Source organism: Anolis carolinensis, chromosome 3, assembly GCF_035594765.1.
Source record: "Anolis carolinensis isolate JA03-04 chromosome 3, rAnoCar3.1.pri, whole genome shotgun sequence".
In the NCBI taxonomy this organism is placed as follows: domain Eukaryota; kingdom Metazoa; phylum Chordata; class Lepidosauria; order Squamata; family Dactyloidae; genus Anolis; species Anolis carolinensis.
Window position 1 is genome coordinate 11,170,644 of NC_085843.1, and position 25,143 is coordinate 11,195,786.

The window sequence follows — 25,143 nt, forward strand, 5'->3', positions numbered from 1 at the left end:
TGCCCTAGAATAGGTCGCCCTATAAATTTGAAAAATGTCTTTCATCAGCGGCAGTGCATTTAAACAGTATATTTCCGAATACTCAATCTGGCAGAATTGCACACATTTAGAAAGGCCTTCATGAAATATTCAGAGAAATATGATGTAAGGCTGACTACGGGAGAGCACATGCCAATTCTCGAAAGCTTACTCAGGGTATTTTTGGTCAACATAAGACCACGGGGAAGGAAAACCAAGCCCAAACAGTACTTCTAATAAAGAGCTCTTTGCTGCTACTGCTTATGTATCCAGAGCTGGGAAATTAGGACTTGAATTGTCAGTTTTGAAAACCAACTCCTCACAAGGGCTGCAGAATCTCTGCCTCTCAGTGTTGTCCCATCAACTATTAATCAGAGCTGGCCCTGCTTAGTTTCCCAAAACAGGTGGTGCCTTCCTGCCTGCCTGCCTTGGACACCTGCCTCATGATCCATGCTGGGTGGAGAGGCAACTATGAAGTAGAACAGATGAGTATGTCATATCATTCAGGCAGCATCAGGATATTTTCAGCTATTTTTGAGAAATAAAATTACTTTGCTTGACTTGGGCCATGTGTACTCAGGCAAAATGAATGGCCATCTCTCAGGGGAGTTTTGAATGCAATTTCCCTGCTTCTTGGCAGGGAGTTGGACTGGATGGTCCACGGGATATCTTCCAACTCTATGATTCTATGAAAATAAAGTGGACTCATAGCTCAGCTGTTGTGGTGAACAGAATAAGGACTTACTCCAGATCTTCCTGGAAGCTCTGGTCTTTCTCTTGCAGTTGCAGAGATGAGGACAGCTGGCTCAGGTTGGCACTGACCTGATTCACTATCCATACCAACATAGACTCACCTATGTGTCACTGCTAGTAAGCAGTTTTTAGACAGAGGCTTGCTGATGACATTGTATTTCTGCTGATGTCAGTTCCTGTGGCCAGCCATGTGATCCGTAATAAGTTATTGCCATTAAATTTCTAAAAGAATGTTGCTATCTAATGGTGATGCAGCAGTGGTCCAAATATGCCCTTGAACTGACCAGCTGTGTGGATGACCAAAGGGCTTCTTGGAGGCTCCTGTGCTGCATTGGACTAACCTTGGGCCCAAATGTATCTGCTAGCTGTAGATACAATTCCTGTAATAACACTGTAGACAATGACTAATGCTAACTTGGTTCCCAGTCTAGAGCATAGTTTTCCAAAGATTTCATGTTAGACCTGCATCATTTTGCGACACAGTAATTCAGTTTTACTAGCAAACCAGAGGTTTGCTTATAAGAGATACAAACACATACATTGTAATGAAGTGTGAATTTTTTAGTTTACAGATGTCATGTTTAATTGCGTTTTAAAAGGGTCAATATTTCAGTTACTCTGCACTCATGAGTTGGTTGCCATGGAGAAGTAGGCGGAGCCAACTGCCGTTTTGGTGGAGAATTGCAGGTTTGAAAAAGAAGCAGTTAGTCTGTGCCCTGATGAGGTACAGTGAAGACTGACCCTCCGTTGAAGGGATCAGGGAGACTCAAATGCTTATTTTTGAGTCAATTTAAAATAAGTTTGGTGACTTATTTTAAGGTAGTCTGTCTCCTGATGAGGAACAGATAATCTGTGATTGTAATTCACAGGGTGACTGCAGTTTAGAGCAGTAAAGAAAGAAGTGACATTTTAAGAAGTTTGAAACATCTCATTCTAACTTTGCAACTGTTAACCAAAGTGCCTCTAAAGAGAAAGTTACTGTAACCATTAAGCTTTGTGCCAGAATAAACGTGTTATTGTTCTTTTAAACATCTCAGCTTCTGTCATATATATTACCATCAAAAACAAACAAGAAGAAAGAAGAAAAACAACATTTAAAAGGTCTCCTCTCTAAGTAACTAGTGGCTATATCTTCCCATAGTGGTCGCAAGCGTGGATAATCCCCTTTACATCTGGTGGCCGCATTATAAACATCTTTACATTGGTGGCAGCGGTTATAATATAATAATATAATTAAATAAACATCCAACATCTCTTCTCCGCATACATAAATTGTAATAATGTAATATATGAGGACACAATCTAGCTCACAAAAACCTTTCACTTATATATTTAAAATATATGATTTATTGCTTATTACACATAGACGTCGAAGTTTCTGGTTACATTCATGCAACACGTTTACACATCGCAGCCGACACACAAGTGTGTCACGGCACACAGTTTGGAAAGCTCTGCTCTAGGATTTGCAAATCTGCGCTGGTTTCAAAATTTGGATTAGCTGAGAAACATGGCTAAAGTTGACCTGCTTAACCCCATTATCATGACATGAACATAATAGTAAACCATGATTGTGCTAATACAGGAAAACAAAGCAAAGAGAATTTGCATTAGAAAGAGGATGAGAAGAGGGAATCCTATTGTTTGATCTCTTAGTGTAGTGCAATAGTTAAATGGCCAGCAAATCAAAAAGTCATGAGTTCAATCTCAACTATTCAATGATTCACTAAATAACTCTCTGCTAGCCTCTCCTTCTTTTTCCTCCTTTCCCCATCTATAATATGAAGATAATACTGAATTATCCAACAGGGTTATTCTAAGGATTAAAAATATATAAGGCAATCGGATAATGTATGTGATACTTTTTGCACACTAAACAGATGTTAAGCATTATTATTATTATTATTATTATTATTAAGAATGTGCTAGCTTCATACACACACAACACAGCAAACACTCATCACCACTAAGCTGAATTTAATCGTGGAGGCAAAAAAAATCAGCGATTACAGTTTTCCTGGCCAGTAAATTATGCCGCCATACTAAAGCTTTAATTCCTATCAGTGAAGTCTAATTAGAATCCCTCCATTACAATAGACTGTTAAATGGAAATTAATATCACTTGCTTTGTGAATCTGGCATCCTAAATAGACTGTCAGCAACATTTCCGCTTCCTTGTTTTGAACAAAGATACATTCAATCCGAGCAGCAAATCTGTATTTTATGGATTGAAAAACAGATCTCCAAATATGATTGTATTTAAGACAAGGTATTCATGATGCCTCTTGGAACTTGGTAATCACCCACTAACAGATCCATTAGCTTCTTTAAAAGTACTAAAGAGTATGAAGTTGGATTCCTCTGATCAAATTGAGGTTATAAGAGATTATTATACCCCCTCGATGGCACCTTCATTTCTTCTGCAATAACAGGAAAATGGTCACAATATAGATAATGAAGGAAAAGTAACTTATGCTTTGGGGGGGGGGGGATGCTCTTATGCATTTTTGAATAGTTGGTAGGAATATAATTTGCTAATTTCGTTCTTGAAAGAAGCCATGAGGAATTTTAACAATTTTCTTTTCCTTGCAGTTTTTGAAGGCTGATTCAGTTCTATGCAAAATTCAAACATAAGAGTTGTTTTTGACCAGAAAACATATTTTCTGCATCGGAAACAGGACTTTCTGAGTAGAAAGCAATATTATTGTCTGTGCAAAAAAAAATGCTGTTTGCTGTACACAACGTGCTGCACAAAATTTTCAGGTGTATGTGTGTACGCAGAAGACAGAATTTTCTGTACAGGAAATAGTACAAACAAATCCATGTGCCACTATTGGGCAGAATGAGTACCAAAATGCAAGGATGCTTGTTGCTACTCCTGAGTTCTCATAAGGTTTTTGACATGCAAAAGAAAAATGGGGCTTTAAGTTTTTGGGCTAATTTTTAAAAAATTGTTCGAATATTGTGAATATTCTTTCCCTAATGGTGAGTCTCCATTAGCTAAACGACCACACAACATCCACAGGCAAAGTCAAAGAATTTGTCCTCCTGGTCCAGAGACAAATGGAGAAAGTCACCCTTTGCATTACAACTCCTAGAAACCTCCAACCTACAATGGAAGGGGAAAGCAGGGACATGTCAATGCATTTATTTTCCATCTGTTCCACCCTAACAAAATTTGTCTCCGTCAGTAAGAAATCTTCCCCCCACCCCTATTCTGCTCCATTTTGAAATAGTCTGTGCATCTCTCCTCCTATTAAGCCCTGCACGGTTTTGCTTCCAGCTCTGAAAAGACCATAATCTTCCATATCGTCCTCTCCAGGTTTGAGAGATTTAGAAGTTATAAAATTAAAGAAGCATAGAGTCAGAAGAGACCCTGCACAAGGGCCATTCGGTCCAAGTGCATTCTACCATAATCCAAGCACTCCCAATAGATGTCCATCTAGCCTTTGCTGGAAAACAGTCTATTCCACTGTTGAACAGTTCTTACTGCTAGTGCCAAGACATTATTTCTAATGTTTGGGTGGAATCTCTTTCTGTAGTAGGGGCCGGGCTATGGCACAGCTGCTTAGTAGCCAGCTGCAATAAATCACTACTGACCAAAAGGTCATGAGTTCAAAGCCAGCCCATGTCGGATTCAGCACCCAACCATTAAAAATAGCCCAGTTCGTTGTTGATCTAAGCAACCGGAAAGATAGTTGCATCTGTCAAGTAGGAAATTGAGGTACGGCATATGCAGGGAGGCTAATTTAATTAATTTACAACACCATAAAAATCATCTAGCAGAAAATGGAAAGTAATGAGGAAGTCATCCATCAAGGACTCAGTGTCACAGTGGATGATGAAGCAGCAGCTCCCCCTGTGGCCAGAATCGAGCACACCCACATGAAGCCTGGAAGCTGGAAAATGTTAAATTGCCTGTGTTTTCGTCTGTCTCTGCATGTATGTCATATGGCACTGAATATTTTCCATGTATATGTATATTGGGATCCGCCCTGAGTCCCCTTCGGGGTGAGAAGGGCAGAACATAAATACTGTAAATAAATAAATAAACAGTTTATTCCAGGTCTTAGTCTCTGAAGCAGTAGAAAACAAGACTAATCCATCTTCAATATGACATCCTTTCACTGAGGTCTGACCAAAACAGAAAAGAATGGTACTATTACTTCCCTCCCTATAGACCAGTGGTCCTCCAGGTGTTTTGGACTTCAGCTCCCACAATTCTCAACAACTGGTAAACTGGCCGGGATTTCTGGGAGTTCAAGTCCAAAACACCTGGAGGACAAAATGTTGGGAGCCAGTGATCTAGACACTATACTATTAATGCAGTCTATATGAAATTGTATTGGCAATTGAAAATAATTTTTTAGGTCCAATATCCTAGGAAAGACCTGCTGTCAGAACATGATCAATTTACTTTTTGGACTATAAATCTTAAAAAATATTGGCTATGACGTCTAGGGAAATTCTAGAAGTTGTAGACCAAAAAATTATCCACACACACATTTAAGATGTCCCTTCGGCATGCATGAAATGTGCTCTGTGTACCATAGCCAGCATGGTATAGTGCTTCAAGGATTGAAGAAACCAAGGTTCACAGCTCCACTCAGCCATGGCAACTCATTAGGAGGCCTTGGACAAGTCACATCCTCTCACCCTTTAAAAAAGTAATTTTGGGCCTTCTCTGACTAAATTTGGTGTAAATCCCTTAAGCTAGATTCACCACAAGATGGAATCAACTTGAACAACAATAAAACCATAATACTATCAAAGGCTTTCATGGCCAGAACCACTGGGTTGTTGTGAGTTTTTCAGGATGCAAGGCCATGTTCCAGTAGCATTCTCTCCTAATGTTTCGCCTGCATCTATGGCTGGTTTCTTCAGAGGTTCTGAGAAGCCCGAAAATCTCACAGCAACCCAGAAACCATAATAGTTGTGAAATCATCTTGACTCTTTACTTAAGGTAAAGATAAAGGTTTCCCCTGACGTCAAGTCCAGTCATGTCTGACTCTGGGGGTTGGTGTTCATCTCCATTTCTAAGCCAAATTTATTTTTTATTTATTTATTTACAACATTTATATCCCGCCCTTCTCACCCGAAGGGACTCAAATTGGCAACAATTCAATGCCTGCCAAAGAGGCGGTGTTGTCCATAGATACCTCCAAGGTCATGTGGCCGGCATGACTGCATGGAGCGCCGTTACCTTCCCGCAAGGGCGGTACCTATTGATCTACTCACATTTGCATGTTTTCGAACTGCTAGGTTGGCAGGAGCTGGAGCTAACAGCGGGCGTTCAAGCTACTCCCAGGATTTGAACCTGGGACCTTTTGGTCTGCAAGTTCAGCAGCTCAGCATATTTAACAGCTCAGCATATTTAACACACTGAGCCACCGGAGGCTCCGACTCTTTACTTATGAAATCAAAATAATTTTGGAAGAACCGTTGCCAATCTATTTCCACCTGTATTGTAACGCAAGGGTGGGATGAATATAATCCTTTAGACATTGCTAGACTGTAGTTCCCATCAGTCCCAGCCATCACAGGACATGGTGAGGAGAGCTAGGAGATGCAGTCCATTAACAATTAGAGAACCATACTTTATATCAATCCCTGCTATACCTTTTCTACTGATGATACTACCTTTCATATTTGCTCAAAATCCTGAGAATAGAGGGGGAAGGAGAAAGAGACAAGAAATGAAGCAAAAGAAAAATCTTTCGAGGAAAATAATTCTGCCTATCAGCACAGTAGCTTTCGAGTGACACAGAGGAATGCAAAGCGTACTGTTTTTCAGATTTTTTTCCCTACAGAAATACTACTGTGGGAACAGTCAGTGAGCCTTCTCCTCCTAGACTAGTAAGATTAAGTGAGGATCAAATTTCATTCTGCTTTTCACCGTACCCCAACCATCACCCCTGTCTTTGACATAGTGAAAATGCACATATATTTTCAGAAGCCTTTATTAGGAGCTTGTTCCTTCTCAAAACATTTTGGTCAAGGATCCATGAATACTCAATTCACTGGCAAGCGGGACATGCGCTTCTGTCAAAGAGCCCAGAAATGCCAATCTGTCAGCCCAAAGCAGAAATAAAAATACTCGAGTTTTTCAGTTACAATGAGCAAGCCAGGATGGGGATTTTTTTTTTAAAATACAACAAGTGAAGCAGGTAGCAATCAGACTTTAAATCTGAGCTGAGGTTGATTTGTGCATTTCCATCTCATGGAGATTTAATCTCCAAAAGGCAATTTCAAAGGCAGCTTTTTCCATTTGAGATATCACACATTTCAACACATGCGCATACACAATGTTTTGCATACTGCTTAAAATTCACAAAGATTGTTAAATTATAATCACTAAATCCCCTCCGGATGATAGGGACTAAGGTGATCTATCTTACGTTTCAGGCCTCAAGGTGAGACAGAAATTGTTTTGGTCTTACAGGTGGGTGACCTGTACTGAAGAACAGACAGAATGAAGGTGAAAAGACAGCATGGACCTATTGAGTCAGGATCTGATGCTTTAGTCCACACTATCCTATGGAACTTTACTCTTTGATCTGATATTTTACTCTTCTAGATTGTTCTCTTCCAGAATCCATCACCATTGAGCTGATCACAGCCACCACATGTATCTCCAAAGTTTATGTATGGATGTCTGAGCACATCTCAAAGTAGAGTAGGCCCTCCACTTTCATAGGGGTTAGAGATACGGGAGCATCTCAAAAATAGGGGGAAAACTCTACTTTTTCGTGCTGAATAGATTCTCTGGTCATTTGTAGGTTCTCCAGAGTGACTCTATACTCAACTTCTGCAGGAGGCTGACCATAAAACTGCTCTGAAGGACCTGCAAATGCCTAGAGAAAGGTCCTCTCTAAGAATCTCTAGGTCATCTAACATAATTCTATGGCCAGCTTCCAGCAGAAGTTGCCCTAAGTTCTTGTTGAAAGATATAGAGATCCCTAGAGAGAATATATAATAAAAACTGCAAAAGTTAAATGAGGACAGCTGACTGTACAGGCAAACTGTTAAAGTAGAAGAGTACAACTGGAGTCACAGGGTTGTTGTATGTTTTCCAGGCTGTATAGCCATGTTCCAGAAGTATTCTCTCCTGACGTTTCGCCCACATCTATGGCAGGCATCCTCAGAGGTTGTGAGGTATGGAGAAAGTAAGCAAGGAAGGTTTATATATATATATATATGTGGAAAGTCCAGGGTGAGAGAAGAACTCTTGTCAGTTGGAATGCTATAATCACCTTAATTAGCATTGAATAGCTTCATCTCCTGGCTTCTTCCTGCCTGGGGGAACCCTTTGTTCAGAGTCATTAGCTGCCCCTGGTTGATTCATGTCTGGAACTCCTCTGTTTTCAGAGTGTTGCTTCTTATTTACTGTTCTGATTTTTGAGTTTTTTTTTTAATACTAGTAGCCAGATTTTGTTCATTTTCATGGTTTCCTCCTTTCTGTTGAAGTTGTCTCACTCAGGAGAGAATACTTCTGGAACATGGCCATACAGCCCGGAAAACATACAACAACTCTGTGATCCCGGCCATGAAAGCCTTCGACAACACAATTGGAGTCCTCCAGATGTTCTTGGAGTGCCATTCCTATGATCTCTCACCATCACCTGTGCTAGTTAAGGCTGTTGGGATTTGCAATCTCAAAACAGTGAGAGGGCCATATTTGCTCATGTATGCTTCAAAGACCTTCAGACTCTGAAATCAAGATCTGTAGAACATTTCTTCTCATATATTCCACGCACAGCTCTTAGATCCTAAGAAGAAATCCATTCTGTTGGAGGCACAGACAGGGAGGATAAGATCTCAGGCTTGCTTTGGACTTCTTTCCCCAAAGGAATGCACATTAACTCGGTTATTCTGGTACTGTTCCAAAAGACTTGACATTTGTATATTCAGTTTGTTTGTGTTTAGGTAACACACAGAGTTTGTTTTCGTTCCTAAAATTTAGGGTGTCTTAATTGTTTGTTTATTTTAAAAAGAGGTTTATGTGACTGTTTCCAACTGCAACAGTAGCATTTATGTGGGCAGGAGAAGCTAAATGCTATTTTGTGAATATGCTTTTTAAAAACTGTTAACATTTTAGCACAGCACATAAGGTACAAAGCAATAATTATTAATGGGAATGAGAACCCTTTAAAAATATTGGTGAGCTTATGTTATGTTGGACCAGTAAACAGTGTTTATGTTGCAGTTGCTCCACAGATTGAAGAACATGGCCAATCTGTGGTTATCACACCCATCAATTTTCCCAATATGGTAGTAACAGTCTCAATTAATCCTCTGCACTCCCATTTTTGAGTTGCTTTTAAAATGTCACAGTTTGTCTCTTCTCCTCCCACCTTTTCCCTTTGTCCTCAAGCTTACTTAAATTGCTGAAATGCGAGTCAGAATTTCAAAAGAAGGTTATACTCCATTAATTCAGAAATGGAGGGGAATGTATCTTGGAGGGTATGGGTTGTGTCTGTGGAAAACTCAGCATTCCTAAGTGTCCTTCTGATGATGGGCACCAAAGGAGTGACAGAGTGACCTAAAGCCACTCTGGTCCTCTAAGAGATTTTTGAGTGGGGAGAATCCCCAGGGTGCCCTATGGGGTGAGGGTTTAAACAGAAACATAGACCCATAGTATAGCTACCAACACTCATGGACTGGCATGACTCTGGAAGTGGGAGATAACCTGCCATTAACCTGGGCCCGAGCTGTGGTGCAGGCTGGAGAGCAAGCCAGCTGCAACCAGCTGCAATGAATCACTCTGACCAGGAGGTCATGAGTTCGAGGCCCGCTCGGAGCCTATGTTTGTCTTGTCTTTGTTCTATGTTAAAAGGCATTGAATGTTTGCCTATATGTGTAATGTGATCCACCCTGAGTCCCCTTCGGGGTGAGAACGGCGGAATATAAATGCTGTAAATAAATAAATAAATAAATAAAGGATAATCCTGCTCATGAGAACAGCCATATTCTAAGCCAGTATACAGTAGAATCTCTACTTTCATCGCATGAATTTTAAAAATGCTATTACCTAAGAGACATACAAATGCCTAGAAAAGTGTTTCTCCATGACTCTTTAAGTCTCCCAGCGCTGGAGGACCTTGAGATTCTTAGAGAGACAATAATCAAATCTGTGAATAATCTAATCTGCAAAAATTAAACCCCCAATGTGTATGGCTGACTTTGCATCTGGAAATGGGAGAAACCTTTTGACTGCTGGGAATCTATCCTGCTTGCAAACATCTCAAAAGCATTATTGGAAAGAGGATATTCAACTAGATAAGACTGTTGGAGTGCATCCGCACTAGACAATTATAGCAATTTGATAGCACTTTAACTGCTGTGGCTTCACTGGGGGTTTGCAGCCTGGTGGGATTTGCAGTCTGATGAGTTCCTTAGTATTCTCAGCTACAGAAGTCTAATTTGTTAGTATAGCAGCCTAACAGAGAATTCTAAGCACCAATGCTACAAAACCCAGGATTTCATAGAATGGAAGGATTGCATTCAGATTGCTATAGAAGTACAATAGAGTCTCACTTATCCAACATTCTGGATTATCCAACGCATTTTTGTAGTCAATGTTTTCAATACATCGTGATATTTTGGTGCTAAATTCGTAAATACAGTAATTACTACATAGCATTACTGCGTATTGAACTACTTTTTCTGTCAAATTTGTTGTCTAACATGATGTTTTGGTGCTTAATTTGTAAAATCATAACCTAATTTGATGTTTAATAGCCTTTTCCTTAATCCCTCCTTATTATCCAACATATTCGCTTATCCAACATTCTGCCAGCCCGTTTATGTTGGATAAGTGAGACTCTACTGTACCATACACTGGTCTCATTCAGAATGTTTTTTTTCTTTACATTAGTCTGTTCCATCTCACACTAACCCATCTCCACTTTAGCAAGGATTGGGGTGCAGGAAAATAGAAAAACTATGAATTAAAATAAAACATGTTTTAAAGCTGAGAAAACAAGGTCATCTGACAGAGTTGACCACAGAAACCTGTTGGAGGATGTAAACTCCTGGAGAGAACATATTAATCAATCCACAAATAATCTGATCCACAAAAGTTTAAACGGCAAATGTGGAGAGCTGACTGTCCTATATCAACAACAAACAGAACTATTAAAAATATCAACAACACATCGCTTTAGGAAAGAGCAATAACATCCCTTCAAGATCTTGATCTACAGAACGATAGCAGGGAAGGCACCAGCCTAACCTATCTAAGAAGGAAGTTTCAAAGCCTGGGTGCAGCCACCGAGAAGGCCCTCTTCTGTATTCCCACCAGATGAACCTGTGTGGGCTGGAAGGACAGATAGAAACATAAGCAGCCTCATACAGGAGAATATGGTGGTCATGCGATTTGGACCTGAGCCAAACAACCATCCACAGTGAAGAGTGATCTACTTGTCTACACATTAGGAGGCATCAAACCATAGGATGTGTTATGATACTCAGAGCACTGATACATAGAAATGTGGTACTGGAATCTGACTGTAAAATCCGGAGTGGGCAGCTGTTGGAATTCCATGTCTGTGTGCACGTATGTGGCTTCAAGACACCTATTGACTTATAGCAATACCATAAATTTCATAAGGTTTTCTTAGGCAAGGAATACTCAGAGGTGGTTATGCCAGTTCCTTCATCTGAAAAAGATGGGAGGACCAGGCCTCCTCTGAGCCTGGCACTCCCATCCAAGTTCTAGCCAGAGCTGATCCTGCCATGCAGATATATACCCTGTTTCCCCTAAAATAAGACATCCCCAGAAAATAATACCTAGTAGAGGTTTTGCTGAATTGCTAAATATAAGGCCTCCCCCAAAAGTAAGACCTAGGAAAGTTTTTGTTTGGAAGCATGCTCGCCAAACAGAACTCCAGAGCATGCAGGATCGGTAAATGTACATACCATAGAGTGTTGTACATGTAAATAATGGTAGTAACAAGAAATTCTTGATAGGATTCACAGTTTGTCTGGTTATGCTGGTTTGTGATGACAACTACTGTACAGTATATAATAAATGTTCATTTTTTTTGTTCAACAATAAATGTGAATTCTTTTTCATGGAAAAATAAGACATCCCCTGAAAATAAGACCTAGAGCAACTTTGGGAACAAAAATTAATATAAGGCACTGTCTTATTTTCGGGAAAACACAGTATGGTCTAAATCTTATTACTGGCATCAATTAGAGTAGAATTATTGACTCAATTAGATTGATTGATCATTCAACAATTGGGATAAACAGGATTCCAACTATAAGTTGAGTCTCCCTTGTCCAAAATGCTTGAGACTAGAAGTGTTTTGGATTTGTATAGATTTTGGAAGATACATACATAAGGGATATCTTGGAGATAGGGCTGAAGTCTAAAATGAAATTCATTGGTGCATCCTATACACCTTATACACACTGCATGAAGTTAATTTTATACAAGGTTGTGTACAATGAACATCACAAAGCAAGGTGTCACACTATGTCAGCCTTCCATGTGGACAGTTTTGGGTTTTGAAGTATTTTGAATGGCGACATTCTGGATAAGGCACTTAGTCTATAGTTCACGTCTAGGGTAGCCAAGTCTGGAGCATCCCAGGCTCTGGGATTTGGCAGCTAAGACCTGGGACCTTGGAATAACCTCCACTGATGTCCTAGGGAGTGGGACTCAGTGATGTCATTAAGCATGTTGCTGTAAGCATGTAAAGTATTAAGAATGAAAGAAAAATAATAACAAAGGCTATAACTTAGACAAAAGAGAGGGGGGACAAACTGAAGGTTCTATAGAACTTCAAAACAGACTGGAAAAGTGGAAGATTTTGTGATTCCAAGCTGCCTTATACTGAGTCGGACTACCGGTTCACCACTACAGTGTATTCTGACTGGTAGCATCTCTCTCTAAAATGCTTCAGACAACAGTAATTTCCATCAGCTGCCATACAATCCTTATACGTGGAGTTCTGGAAATGAATCCTGGATCCTCCTACATTCAAAGGATGCCTTCTAAGAAGAGGAAGAAACATCAAGTTACACAGACTCTCTCACTAAAGAGAATTTCCAAGGAATGTATTCTGCTAGTGGTTTTCAAACATTGGTCCTCTACATGTTTTGGAACAAATTCCAGAAGCTGTCACCATATGAGCCTATGGTCATGGATTCTGGGAACTGAAAACCAAAAACACTTGGAGGATATAAATTTGAAAACTTCTGTGCTAGGCTATGTATTATCTGCAGATCTTGTTCATACTCCAAAGATAGTGCTCACGGTAGTTAAAATAATTAAGATTTTAAAGATTTTAGTGATACTGTTGGGCTTAAGTAAAGATATATGTGAGTTTGATGAGATACGAGACAGAGAGATACAGGAAGGCAGACAATCACATCAAGCTGATTCCTACACAAGTGTTTTTGGGATTAAGGATTTAGAGTGACATTGATTTGAAATCCTTAATAGGGAAGCACTCCTGTCATATGCTGTGCCTCTTGCCAAACACCCTCCCTTGTTTTCTTGACTGTAGTACTACTTACAACATTGGAGATGGAAACATCAAGTTATGTAAGACCTTAGTTCTGCTCTGTTGTAAGGACGCGGTTCTGTCAGAAAATGAACCACCTGGAGCAGAAAGAGGAACAAAACTAAGGCTGACTTTTCGTGGGTGGGGAAAAAAGACAACAGTGAGATAAAATGAGGAGGTAGATGACATGCACTATCTATTTAAGCATCGCACCTTTGTAAGAAAAAAACAAAACGGGGGGGGGGGGGGTGTACAATTCACTTTATTATTAAGCTCCTGGACAGGGAAAATGTAGGCAAATGCTGAGTTGAAAAGAATAGAAAAAGCTGAAGATGCTTAACAAAAGAAATACTCTAACGGTTGGAGAAGAGATTGAGTCTCTTATTAGGCACTCTTGAGTACATGGATGTGGAAATAAAGAAACCTTGGGTATCAGTTAGCTCCTTGGAAGAAGGAAAGTATTGGTTGCCTCCAAACAAAAACAAAGAAGAAGGAAGATTGCCCGTTCTAGTCTGAACATATACACATACACACTCACATTCCTAACTTCTCTGAATCTAGCAAGTAATCCCAGCTATCTTTTCATTTTTGCTCAGTGATATACACAACCTTTCTACCTCTTCCAGTAAATCCAAACCAGCCACCATTCTCCTCCAGCAGAGAAAGGACAGAGACTTTAGTGTTGCACGTTTGCCAGAATGAGCGGGCTTTCTCCTCTTGTCCATTTTGCCTGCAGACCCTCCCCCAAAAACAACAGGTCTGGATTTGCAAAGAAGGCAAGATTTCAGAAAGATGGTTAAGGAGGAAGAAACCTCTGCAGTTCTCAAATCCTGTTTCCTTTGGTTTCAAGCAACACAGAAATGCACACCACTACAGCATGTTCTTTCTCTTTCACACACTCACACACACACAGCAAAATGCTCGTTTCATTCAACACAGCCATGCCTTGCTGGAGGGATAAGTGGTGAAAGCTCGCTTTCTCGATGCCCTACACTTTGCTGCTGAATGAAAAAATAATCCAGGGAAGGGTTAGCTTGCCCAAACAGCTTTCGCCTGAAAGGAAAGGTTTTGTAGAAGCAGGAAACCTAATGGCCCCCAAACACTCTGCATCGGGGAGAAATTATCCACAGGACTTGTAGTAGGCTTCCATCAAGATGCCTATCAAGATGAAGGGAAATGCTTTTTAACCAGCCACAAAGCAGGAATGCCAAGGGATCCCCTTGCAGGGAAACAGTGTGCTTGTATATATGTGTGAACTCAAAGACTAATCCATCCAATCTTACCCTTTCCAGCCCTCAGCCCCTGCCACAAATGCATGGTTTGGGGAAAGGGGGATTTCCTCCCCTCCCCTCTTTGAGTCTTGCCTGGCATGCAGAGAAAAATATTACTACCCAGAGCATGCTGACTTCTTCTTCCAAGCCTGCAAAGTAGCTACAGGCTGTGAAACAGAAAAACAGACCACAGGAAAGGTGTCTGGCTCTGGAAAGGTCAATGAAATAAATTGAATGTAGACAAGTTGCTTGACTTCACAACAAATCAGCCAGCTCCTCCCTGCCCCTTGATGCCCAAGGAAAAAATGCACTGTTCAGATTGGAATTGTAACCTTGGTTCAGTGTGTTTTTGACATCCAAAGGTAAGTGTGCTGCAATCTGTGTTGTTCATGCCATCTTGTATCCATTGGCATCTATGACTTAACCTGATCCAGTATGAACATATGACTGGCTGGGCACAATGTCCACTGAATGGAGAGCACCTCTGGTGATATCTCAGTCCTGTTTGCCCTGCTTGTCAAGTCCCACCCTCTCAAAAGCAAGTGATGCTAATGGACCAAAGCAAGCAGTCCAATATGGTAGCAAGGATTAAGGTTCCTCTTTCTACCAGGAAATAGCATTATATCAGGAAAGAAGGGAACATGCAACCGAGACAGTAAACTTCCACCCCAGTTTATCACTAGACGTCTGGTTTCAGAAAATGGTCATGGAAGTTTGCGTAGATGTTCATTTTTATCAATTATGCTCATAATAACAAAGGGCTATGTTTGCTTTCACCATTTACAAAAACTTTTCTGGTAGGCCAGGAAAATAGAGAATGAACATCTCATCCACTTGGAGAACTCCAGCTTGCCACCGGAGAAGAGGACCATCAAGTCCAAATTGGGATGAATTAAATGTTTTGCCACACGCTGACCTTCAGATTCAAAAGACAAACCACTTCTCAACATGGGAAAACAGAGAGGGCAAGACATCGCACTGTCCTAGAGGCAATCTCTACAATCTTTCTGTTAAAACAAAATTACAACCTAAGTTCACAATCAGATACGTTATTTCCTCCCACAGGAAACAGGGAATCAATGAGGCAACACCAGACATGTGATTTGGACATCAACTGACAAATCCCACATTACATAAAAATGTGAGATTCAAGATACCTCTTAGCATCCCTAGGAAATGGAGCTGGCCTCTCTGTCAATATCCGTGAGCATTTTTAGGGAGGGAACTTTGACAAACAAGAGCCCCCCTCTTTCAAAAATGTGCCACAGGGCCTAATCCTATAGCTCATTTCCTCAAAAGTTGATCCTGCTAAGCAATGGGACTACACCCCACACCCCGGAAAGCAGAAAGATTTCAGCCCAAAGTCACACTAGTTCCAGATGTAAACAGATCTCTCTGGAAGACCAAAAGTCAAGGTAAGGAAGGATGAGGAGGAAGGGCCGAGGATGGGAAGGAAAGAGGAGGGAGGGGGGGGGGGGGAACACATACACACATCCTTCGCCAACCCTGGTGTGCAGCTGGAGATGTCCTCAGATAACTTATCGATCTATCAGGACACCTCACCTAATTTATCAAAATCTCCCTTCTCCCAAGAGATCTCAGCACTCCCTCTTCACGTACTGGAAAGAGAAAAGAGCAACCCATTTCTTGTCCAAAAACAAGGGTTTGGGGTGCAATTTTTCCAGCATTCCTGCAATTTTTCCAGTTTACATGGGAGAAAGAAGGGCTTCCTCCCCATCACCCACTTCCTTCCACGAAAGCAAAGACCCAATAATGTTAATATTGGGTTGCTGTGAGTTTTCCGGTCTGTATGGCCATGTTCCAGAAGCATTCTCTCCTGACGTTTCACCCTCATCTATGGCAGGCATCCTCAGAAGTTGTTGAGGTCGGTTGGAAAATAAAGCAAGTGGGGCTTATATACCTGTGGAAGGTCCAGGGCGGGAGAAGGAACTCTTGTCTGTTGGAGGCAAGTGGACAATTTCAACAGAAAGGAGGAAACCACGAAAAGGAACAAAATCTGGCTACTCTAAAATCAGAACAGTACAGTAGAGTCTCACTTATCCAACATAAATGGGCTGGCAGAATGTTGGATAAGCAAATATGTTGGATAATAAGGAGGCATTAAGGAAAAGCCTACTAAACATCAAATTAAGTTATGATTTTACAAATTAAGCACCAAAACATCAGACTATACAACAAATTTGACAGAAAAAGTAGTTCAATATGCAGTAATGCTATGTAGTAATTACTGTATTTATGAATTTAGCACCAAAATATCATGATGTATTGAAAACACTGACTACAAAAATGCATTGGATAATCCAGAATGTTGGATAAGTGAGACTCTACTGTAATTGTTTTCTGACCACACTTGGGTTAGGGTCAGAAGGAAACATATGGTGCATTTACACACTTTAGCTGCCATTTCTCAATGCTATGGAACAAGAGGGACTGTAGTTTTACAAGATTTTTAACCTTCTCTGTCTAAGAATGATGGTGCCTCACCAAACTATAAATAAGTGTTGGATAAGTGAGACTCTACTGTATATAAAGAGCAACACTCAGAAAACAGGAATTCCAGACATGAATCAAACAGGGTGATTACAGACAAGAAACAATCAGGGCCAGCTAACACCTCCCAAGAAAGGATTCTCCCAGGCAGTAAACAGCCAGACCTTGAAGCTGAAAGGCTATTCAATGACCAGCCTCACTATAACTCTATTCTGAATTCTATTAGGTCCCTCTTATTTGGGTATTTTAATCTAATGATTCTATTTTTATATTTTTATTGCTACTACAGTCCCCCCACCTATGAATTTGACTGAATTGTATTGGTGGTAGTTTGATACTATTACTGTTATATTAACTTCTGTTTTAACTTTTGTTTTTTATTACTGTATTGTGTTTTAACCTGTGCATATTGTGTTCATTGTATGTGTGTTGTTCTTTTGTAACATTGTAAGCTGCCCCGAGTCTCTGCAGAGAGATGGTGGTGGGGTATAAATAAAGTTTTATTATTATTATAATGGCTTCAAACTACAGGAAAGGAGATTCCACCTGAACATCAGGAAGAACTTCCTCACTGTGAGGGCTGTTTGACAGTGGAACTCTCTCCCCGGGGCCGTGGTGGAGGCTCCTTCTTTGGAGGCTTTTAAGCAGAGGCTGGATGGCCATCTGTTGGGGGTGCTTTGAATGCGATTTCCTGCTTCTTAGCAGGGGGTTGGACTGGATGGCCCATGTGGTCTCTTCCAACTCTACTATTCTATGATTCTATGATTCTATTATTATTATTATTATTAATGCTAATCAGGGTGGCCAATTCACAACATCCACACTTGCCTCCAACAGACAAGAGTTCTTTCTTCCACAGAGATATAAACCCCTCTTGCCTAGTTTCCAACGGACCTCCCAACCTCTGAGGATGCCTGCCATAGATGTGGGCGAAACGTCAGGAGAGAATGCTTCTGGAACATAACCCGACAGCCCGGAAAACTCACAGCAACCCAGTGATTCCGGCCATGAAAGCCTTCGGCAACACAATATTAATATTAATAATAATGACTGTGGAGAAGGAAAAAAGCATCCTAGACGTCTGGAAAAGGAGAGAGATAGAGTCGCCTTTTGCCTCGCCCTTGCTTTTGCCCAATCCCCAATGCAATGCATAGATATAGGGAGACCCAATGCCTCTCTTTTCTCCTTCCAAACATAGAAGGCAAAAGACGAGGGGTTTTTTGCCCAGGAAAGGGGATTGCTGCAGAAAAACGACCGCGGGTGGGGAGACATTTCACCAGCAAGAGATGAGGGCAGATGCCTTGCAACCCTGGGTCGATTTTGGGTTGGGAAGAAGAAGAGATGGAGAGGGGGAGGAGAGGAAGAGGAGGAAGAGGAGGAGGAAGAAAAGCCAAGCCGCTTCCAGCTTACCGTTCTTGCAGAGGTCGACCTCTCTTTTAATACGTTCCCACCCGTCGCCTTGATGGTGGAGACTAGTGCCTGCGGGTTGTCTTTCTCGGAGGGGTAAAAAATTGAATTGTAATATAGATAGAGAGATAAATATGTATCTAAACAGTTCCCAAGCGAGATCAGCCGTAGACTTGGCCCCCCATGGCGAAGCCGGAAAAATAAAGCGACCCAGTCCCTTTCTTTTTCCAAAGGATGGATATATGGATGGATGGAGGTGGAAGGTCCAGCTGCAGTCCGAAAGCTTGCGCCTTGGCTGGCTTGGAAGCTGCTGCTGCTTTAATTCCTCCCTTTTCTCTCTCTTCTTCTTCTTCTCTCCCTCGCTTTGGGCTCCTGGCTCTCTTATACGTCCAGCCCTCGGAGGGAGAGGCGAGACACAAACACACACCAACCCGGAGGCAGGCAGGGAACCAGGCAGGCAGGCAGGCAGGTTACATGAATGGGAGGCAGGCGCTGCACAAGCCCACGCCAACGCGAACGCGCGCGCGCAGACACGCGTCCCCGGTCTGCACCATTCCCACGAGCGGGAGCGGGGGTGTCGGGATTGGGCTGGGAGACAGAAAGAAAGAGAGAAGAGCCACCAAACCACCAGCTCCCCTTTGGCCAGGGTTTGGGAGAGATTGCAACAGCCCCTTCCCACGCACCCACGCCAGCCTGGTTCTGAAAGCGAAATCTGCACATTTGTTGTCTCTTTTTTTTTTTTGCACACTAAGCTTCTTCGCTCCAGAAATGGCACTCGTGGCAGTCACGCTCTCCCACGGTGCAACTACAATGCAGTGTGACACACACACACACACACACACACACAGAGTTTGGACAAGTCACACTCTCTCAGTCTCAGGGTGCAACTACAATGCAGAGTGACACTCACATACATACACACTTTGGACAAGTCACATTCTCTCAGCCCCGGGGTGCAACTACAATGCAGTGTGACACACACAAACACACAGTTTGGACAAGTCTAACTCTCTCAGCCTCGAGGTGTAACTACAATGCAGTGTGACTCTCACACAAACACACACACACTTTGGACGAGTCACACTCTCTCAGCCCCTGGGTGCAACTACAATGCATTGTGACACACACAAACATACACACACACTTTGGACAAGTCAAACTCTCAGCCTCGGGGTGCAACTACAATGCAGTGTGACACACACATACATACACAGTTTGGACAAGTCACACTCTCTCAGCCTTGGGGTGCAACTACAATGCAGTGTGACACTCACACACATATACACACACACACACACTTTGGATGAGTCACACTCTCTCAGCCTCAGGGTGCAACTACAATGCAGTGTGACTCTCACACAAACACGCACACACACTTTGGACAAGTCACACTCTCTCAGCCTCAGGGTGCAACTACAGTGCAGTGTGACACACACACCCCCTTTTCAATGGGTCACAGTTTTAGCTTTTTGAGCAAAATGGGTCACCAAACTACAAATCCCATAACATTGCGCCATGGCAGAGTCATGTCAACCTGCATCCATTCTACTAGTGTCAACCTGCTTCCATTCTACTGTGTAGACCAGGCATGGGCCAACTTGGGCCCTCCAGGTGTTTTGGACTTCAACTCCCACCATACCTAACAGCTGTTAGGAATGGTGGGAGTTGAAGTCCAAAACACCCAGAGGACCCAAGTTGGACCATGCCTGCTGTAGATTTACCCTGAGCCCAAGGAATTGCAGGATTTTTAGCTATGTCTGGTTACAAGAAATACATCACTGCTCCTAGCTCACAAAACAACAACTCCTTGGATTCCATAGCATTGAGCCCTAGCAGTTCAAGTGGGGTCAAAATGCATCCATTCTACAGTGTGGGTGCATCCTAAGGCAAGTTTACAAACACTCTTCAAGAACAGCTACCGTCCTTTAAGAAACAATTGAAAACCTGGATGTTTGGGCTGGCCTTTGGAGAGACAGCTATTGGATGACCAGCCTCATTATAATTCTATTCTGAATGTTATTAGGTTCCTTTCATCAGGGTATTTTAATCTAATCTAAAATTTAATCTATTTTATCTTACATTGCTGCTATAGTCCCCCCCATTTTTGAAGTCGACTGAATTGCATTGGTGGTTGTTTGATATTATTACTGTTATATAAACCTTTGTTTTAACTTTGTTTTATCATCTTCTTGTGTTTTAAACTGTGTATATTGTTAATGTATTTGCGCTGTTACTTTTGTAACATTGTGAGCCACCCCGAGTCCCCACGGGGAGATGGTGGCGGGGTATAAATAAAGTTTTATTATTATTATTATAACAGTTCCACATCCAGCACTTTCTAGTCATCCAAACACCATGAGGATAAGAGGGGACACCTGCATATGGGCCCCTCTTGTGGCCAGAACATGACTTTACAAAATCTGACTAGGGACTGAATATTAACCTGGCCTGTCTACAGATGTCACACTCAACTCCTGGAATGATTCCATCAACGTTGCCTCCAAAAAAATCCTGCAAATCTCTTGGGAAGAAAGGCGGACAAATGTCAGCATGCTGGAAGAAGCAAAGACCTCTAGCACTGAAGTGATGCTCGATCAATTCCACTGGACTGACAACATTGTCAAATGCCCGATCACCGTCTTCCAAAGCAGTTACTCTACTCCCAACTCAAGAACGGAAATGGAAGATGGTGGACAGGAAAAGAGATTGAAAGATGGGCTTAAAGCTAACCTTAAAAACTGTGGAATAGACACCGAGAACTGGGAAGCCCCAGCCCTTGCGTACTGTAAGCTGGAGGTCAGCTGTGATCAGTAAAGTAAAGGTAAAGGTTTCCCCTGACATTAAGTCCAGTTGTGTCTGGGGGTTGGTGCTCATCTCCATTTCTAAGCCGAAGAGCCGGCATTGTCCGTAGACACCTCCAAGGTCATGTGGCTGGCATGACTGCATGGAGCGCCGTTACCTTCCCACCGGAGCGGTACCTATTGCTCTACTCACTACTACATGCTAGGTTGGCAGAAGCTGGAGCTAACAGCGGGCGCTTACTCTGCTCCCCGGATTCGAACCTGTGACCTTTTGGTCTGCAAGTTCAGCAGCTCAGTGCTTTAACACACTGCACCACTGGGCAGTTGTGCTGTGGAATTTGAAGAGGCACGAATGGAGGGTGAAAGGGAGAAACATGCCAAGAGGAAAGCACATCAAGCCAATCCTGACCCGGACTGCCTTCCACCTGGAAATCGATGTCCTGACTGTGGAAGAACATGCAGATCAAGAACAGGGTTTACAGTCACCTACATATCCAACACCAAGACACTACACCTGGAAGGCCATCATACCCAGACAATGAGGGATCACCTAAGTAAGTAATTACAAGGCCTGCAAGAAGTCGTGTCCATTCCTGTGGACTTTACAGGAGCCTGGTGGCATCAATGCCTGTGGGTTGGTGGACCCTTCCCAAGGTTTTGTCAAGTCTTGGAATGAACTCTCCAGATGAAGCATGTTGGCTGGCATCTCTACTGTTTAAACTGAAATCCAGCGGGGTGTAGTGGTTTTGTGTTGCCAAGACAACCCCATGACAGATTTGCCTTGGGGTTGCCATAAGTCTAAAATGACTCAAAGGCACACAAAACAATAAGCACTTGCACAGACACATAGAGGATGTGATTGCTTCCCACTCATTCCTCACTTGGCTGGGCTTGGTTTCTCTCTGTGCATGGATTAAGGGTTATCTCAATGCATCCCTTTTTGTCTTTGCCAAGGTTTGGCAAAGATGTTGGGTCCTGGAGGTATTACAAAAGTAGTATTACAACAAGTGACCTCTGGTAAGCATGATGCACCATCAGTTAGATCTGCTTCAAATAGAATATAATAACTTTAGAATAGAATAGATAAATATTTTATAGAGTAGAGTCTCACTTATCCAAGCTAAACGGGCCGGCAGAACCTTGGATAAGTGAATATCTTGGATAATAAGGAGGGATTAAGGAAAATCCTATTAAACATCAAATTAGGTTATGATTTTACAAATTAAGCACCAAAACATCATGTTATACAACAAATCTGACAGAAAAAGTAGTTCAATACGTTATGTTGTAATTACTGTATTTACGAATTTAACACCAAAATATCACAATATATTAAAAACATTGACTACAAAATTGCATTGGATAATCCAGAACCTTGGATAAGCAAGTCTTGGATAAGTGAGACTCTACTGTATATAGATAAATATAAATAGATAATTATATTAAAAATGCTACATGTATTTTAAATTGACCTGGGCTGAGACCATATCACAAAATAGTTCGGAGAACCTAGAGGGCCCCACAGATTCTTCCAAGGGGGAATATTCCAGGAGATAAGTTGAACCATGGATATCAAGTCCATGGACAATGTGGTTGCACTTATTGCAAGGTAGTTTTCTCTCTTTGAGCCTCTTCCCTCTTACCTGCAGAGTGGAGAAGAGAGGATAGGACCTAAGTTTCCAATCCAGATTCTGAGACATGGCTATCCTACTAAGGTCCCACTCAGCAGAATGCCCAAGTAGACCCCAAAATGTTAAATTTTGGTTTAACCCTAAAGTAAGTAAAGTAGCATTGGCATGAGACCACACTTGCAAGAAAAGAGATTCCACTTAAACATTAGAAAGAACTTCTTGATGGCAAGAAGTGCTTGACAGTAGAATATTCTGCCTTGGAGTCTGGTGGAGTCTTATTTTTAAGTGGTTTTTATAAAGAGGTGTGATAGTCGTCTCCTTAAATTGCGTATTGCTGCATGGGAGAAAGGAGTTGGACTGGATGGCCCTTCGAGTCTATTCCAACTATATGATCCTTTGAAAGTGAGAGTGGGGAGGTATATATTAAACTAGGGTTGGTTCAAGTTGATCGACCTCATTCTTGACCATTCAGCAGTTGAGTCAAGAAGTTTACTGTACTTGGGATCAATCAACAGGGTTCCAGGATTCCTCTTAGTTGGGAACCTGGGTTGTCAAGTCCTTGGTCTCCCAGGACCTGAGATTTCATAGCTAAAATTTGAGACTTATGCACTACTGTTGTTGATGTCCCAAGCAGTGGAATATAGTATTGTCACAAGTATCTAACATGTTGGTATAAACATGTCATGCAGATACAAAAATGAATCACAAAGGCTCACATTTGAGGTGAAGAAGGGAGAAGGGGAATTTCTGAAAATGCTATCGGATCAAAGTAAACTGAAGATGTGGGGGGCAGCAGTATATAGGAGGGAATGGTTTTTTTGAATACAATCCTGTGTTCTCATTCAATAAGGATTCCTTCCCTCTTCCTGGGATCTGAAGAATGACTTGAGATCTGGGAAGTCTCACTTGGACAACAGGTATACCATTGTTTAAGATGCCTTCAAGAATCTCCTAATGCAAGGACATTTTATGTTTGCTTAACATCCCCTTTTTGTCTGTCTACCTGGAGGATTTTGAGCAGTGCTGGAGACAAACAGTTTTTCAGTATCTGGATGCAGCAAAACAATACAGTAAAACCTGGACTGGGAAAGAATGGGATCCTACCGCAGTTAATCCTATTGTAGCAACATGTGCCTGCCTGACACAGACAAAGCAAAGAAGCAGCTGCCCCCAAAATCTGTTATTGAGCTTGTGTAGCAAGAGAGAAAAGAAGAGAGAAAATAAACTTGCTTTATCAGTTAAGCTCAGCATGTTAGGAAAATAGACAAGCATATATCTCAAAATGTAGCTACCAAAATGGAAATAATAATAACAATAATAATAATCAAAAGTATTGGGAAATGAGCATGCAAAAATACTGTGGGACTTCTGAATCAGACTGACAAAGTCCTGGAACACGACACACCAGACATCACAGTTGTGGAAATGAAAAAGGTTTGGATCATTGATGTCGCCATCCCAGGTGACAGTCGCATTGACGAAAAACAACAGGAAAAACTCAGCCACTATCAGGACCTCAAGATTGAACTGCAAAGACTCTGGCAGAAACCAGTGCAGGTGGTCCCGGTGGTGATGGGCACATTGGGTGCCGTGCCAAAAGATCTCAGCCAGCATTTGGAAACAATAGGCATTGACAAAATTATGATCTGCCAACTGCAAAAGGCCACCCTACTGGGATCTGCGCGCATCATCCGAAAATACATCACACAGTCCTAAACGCTTGGGACGTGTTCGACTTGTAATTTTGTGATACGAAATCCAGCATATCTATCTTGTTTGCTGTGTCATACAATAAAATAATAATAATAATAATAATAATAATAATAATAATAATAATAATATAATAATAATAATAATGTTTATTTATACTGTGATATAGCTCTCCCGAAGGAGACCCAAAGCTTACATCAAAAGGAAGCTTCACAATTTAAAATATACAAATATGTAAACATTAAAACAGAATTAAACAAAATAATATTTAAAAAATAATCATTAAAATCAATTAAAACATATTGATAGGAGCATAGAATCATAGAATATAGAGTTGGAAGAGACCTCATGGGCCATCCAGCCCAACCCCCTGCCGAGAAGCAGGAAATTGCATTCAAAGCACCCCCGACAGATGGCCATCCAGCCTCTGCTTAAAAGCCTCCAAAGAAGGAGCTTCCACCACACTCCGAGGCAGAGAGCTCCGCTATTCAAAGCTAAAAACAACAGAGGAGGTTGAAAAAAG

The 25,143-nt window shown here is 41.6% G+C and overlaps 1 protein-coding gene across 13 annotated transcripts in view; it reads right to left on the reverse strand.

The window, feature by feature from the left end:
• The window catches only part of tenm4 (teneurin transmembrane protein 4), a 1,874,213-nt gene that overhangs the window by 821,431 nt on the left and 1,027,639 nt on the right, over positions 1-25,143 (reverse strand). For 11 of the 13 annotated variants that reach the window (XM_062977071.1, XM_062977070.1, XM_062977069.1 and 8 more), the window contains exon 1: positions 18,482-18,621. The exons of the other annotated variants lie outside the window; for them this stretch is intronic. The gene's annotated coding sequence lies outside the window, so the exon portion shown is untranslated. Of the gene's footprint in view, positions 1-18,481; positions 18,622-25,143 lie in introns of those variants that run through there. 13 annotated transcript variants of the gene reach the window in all.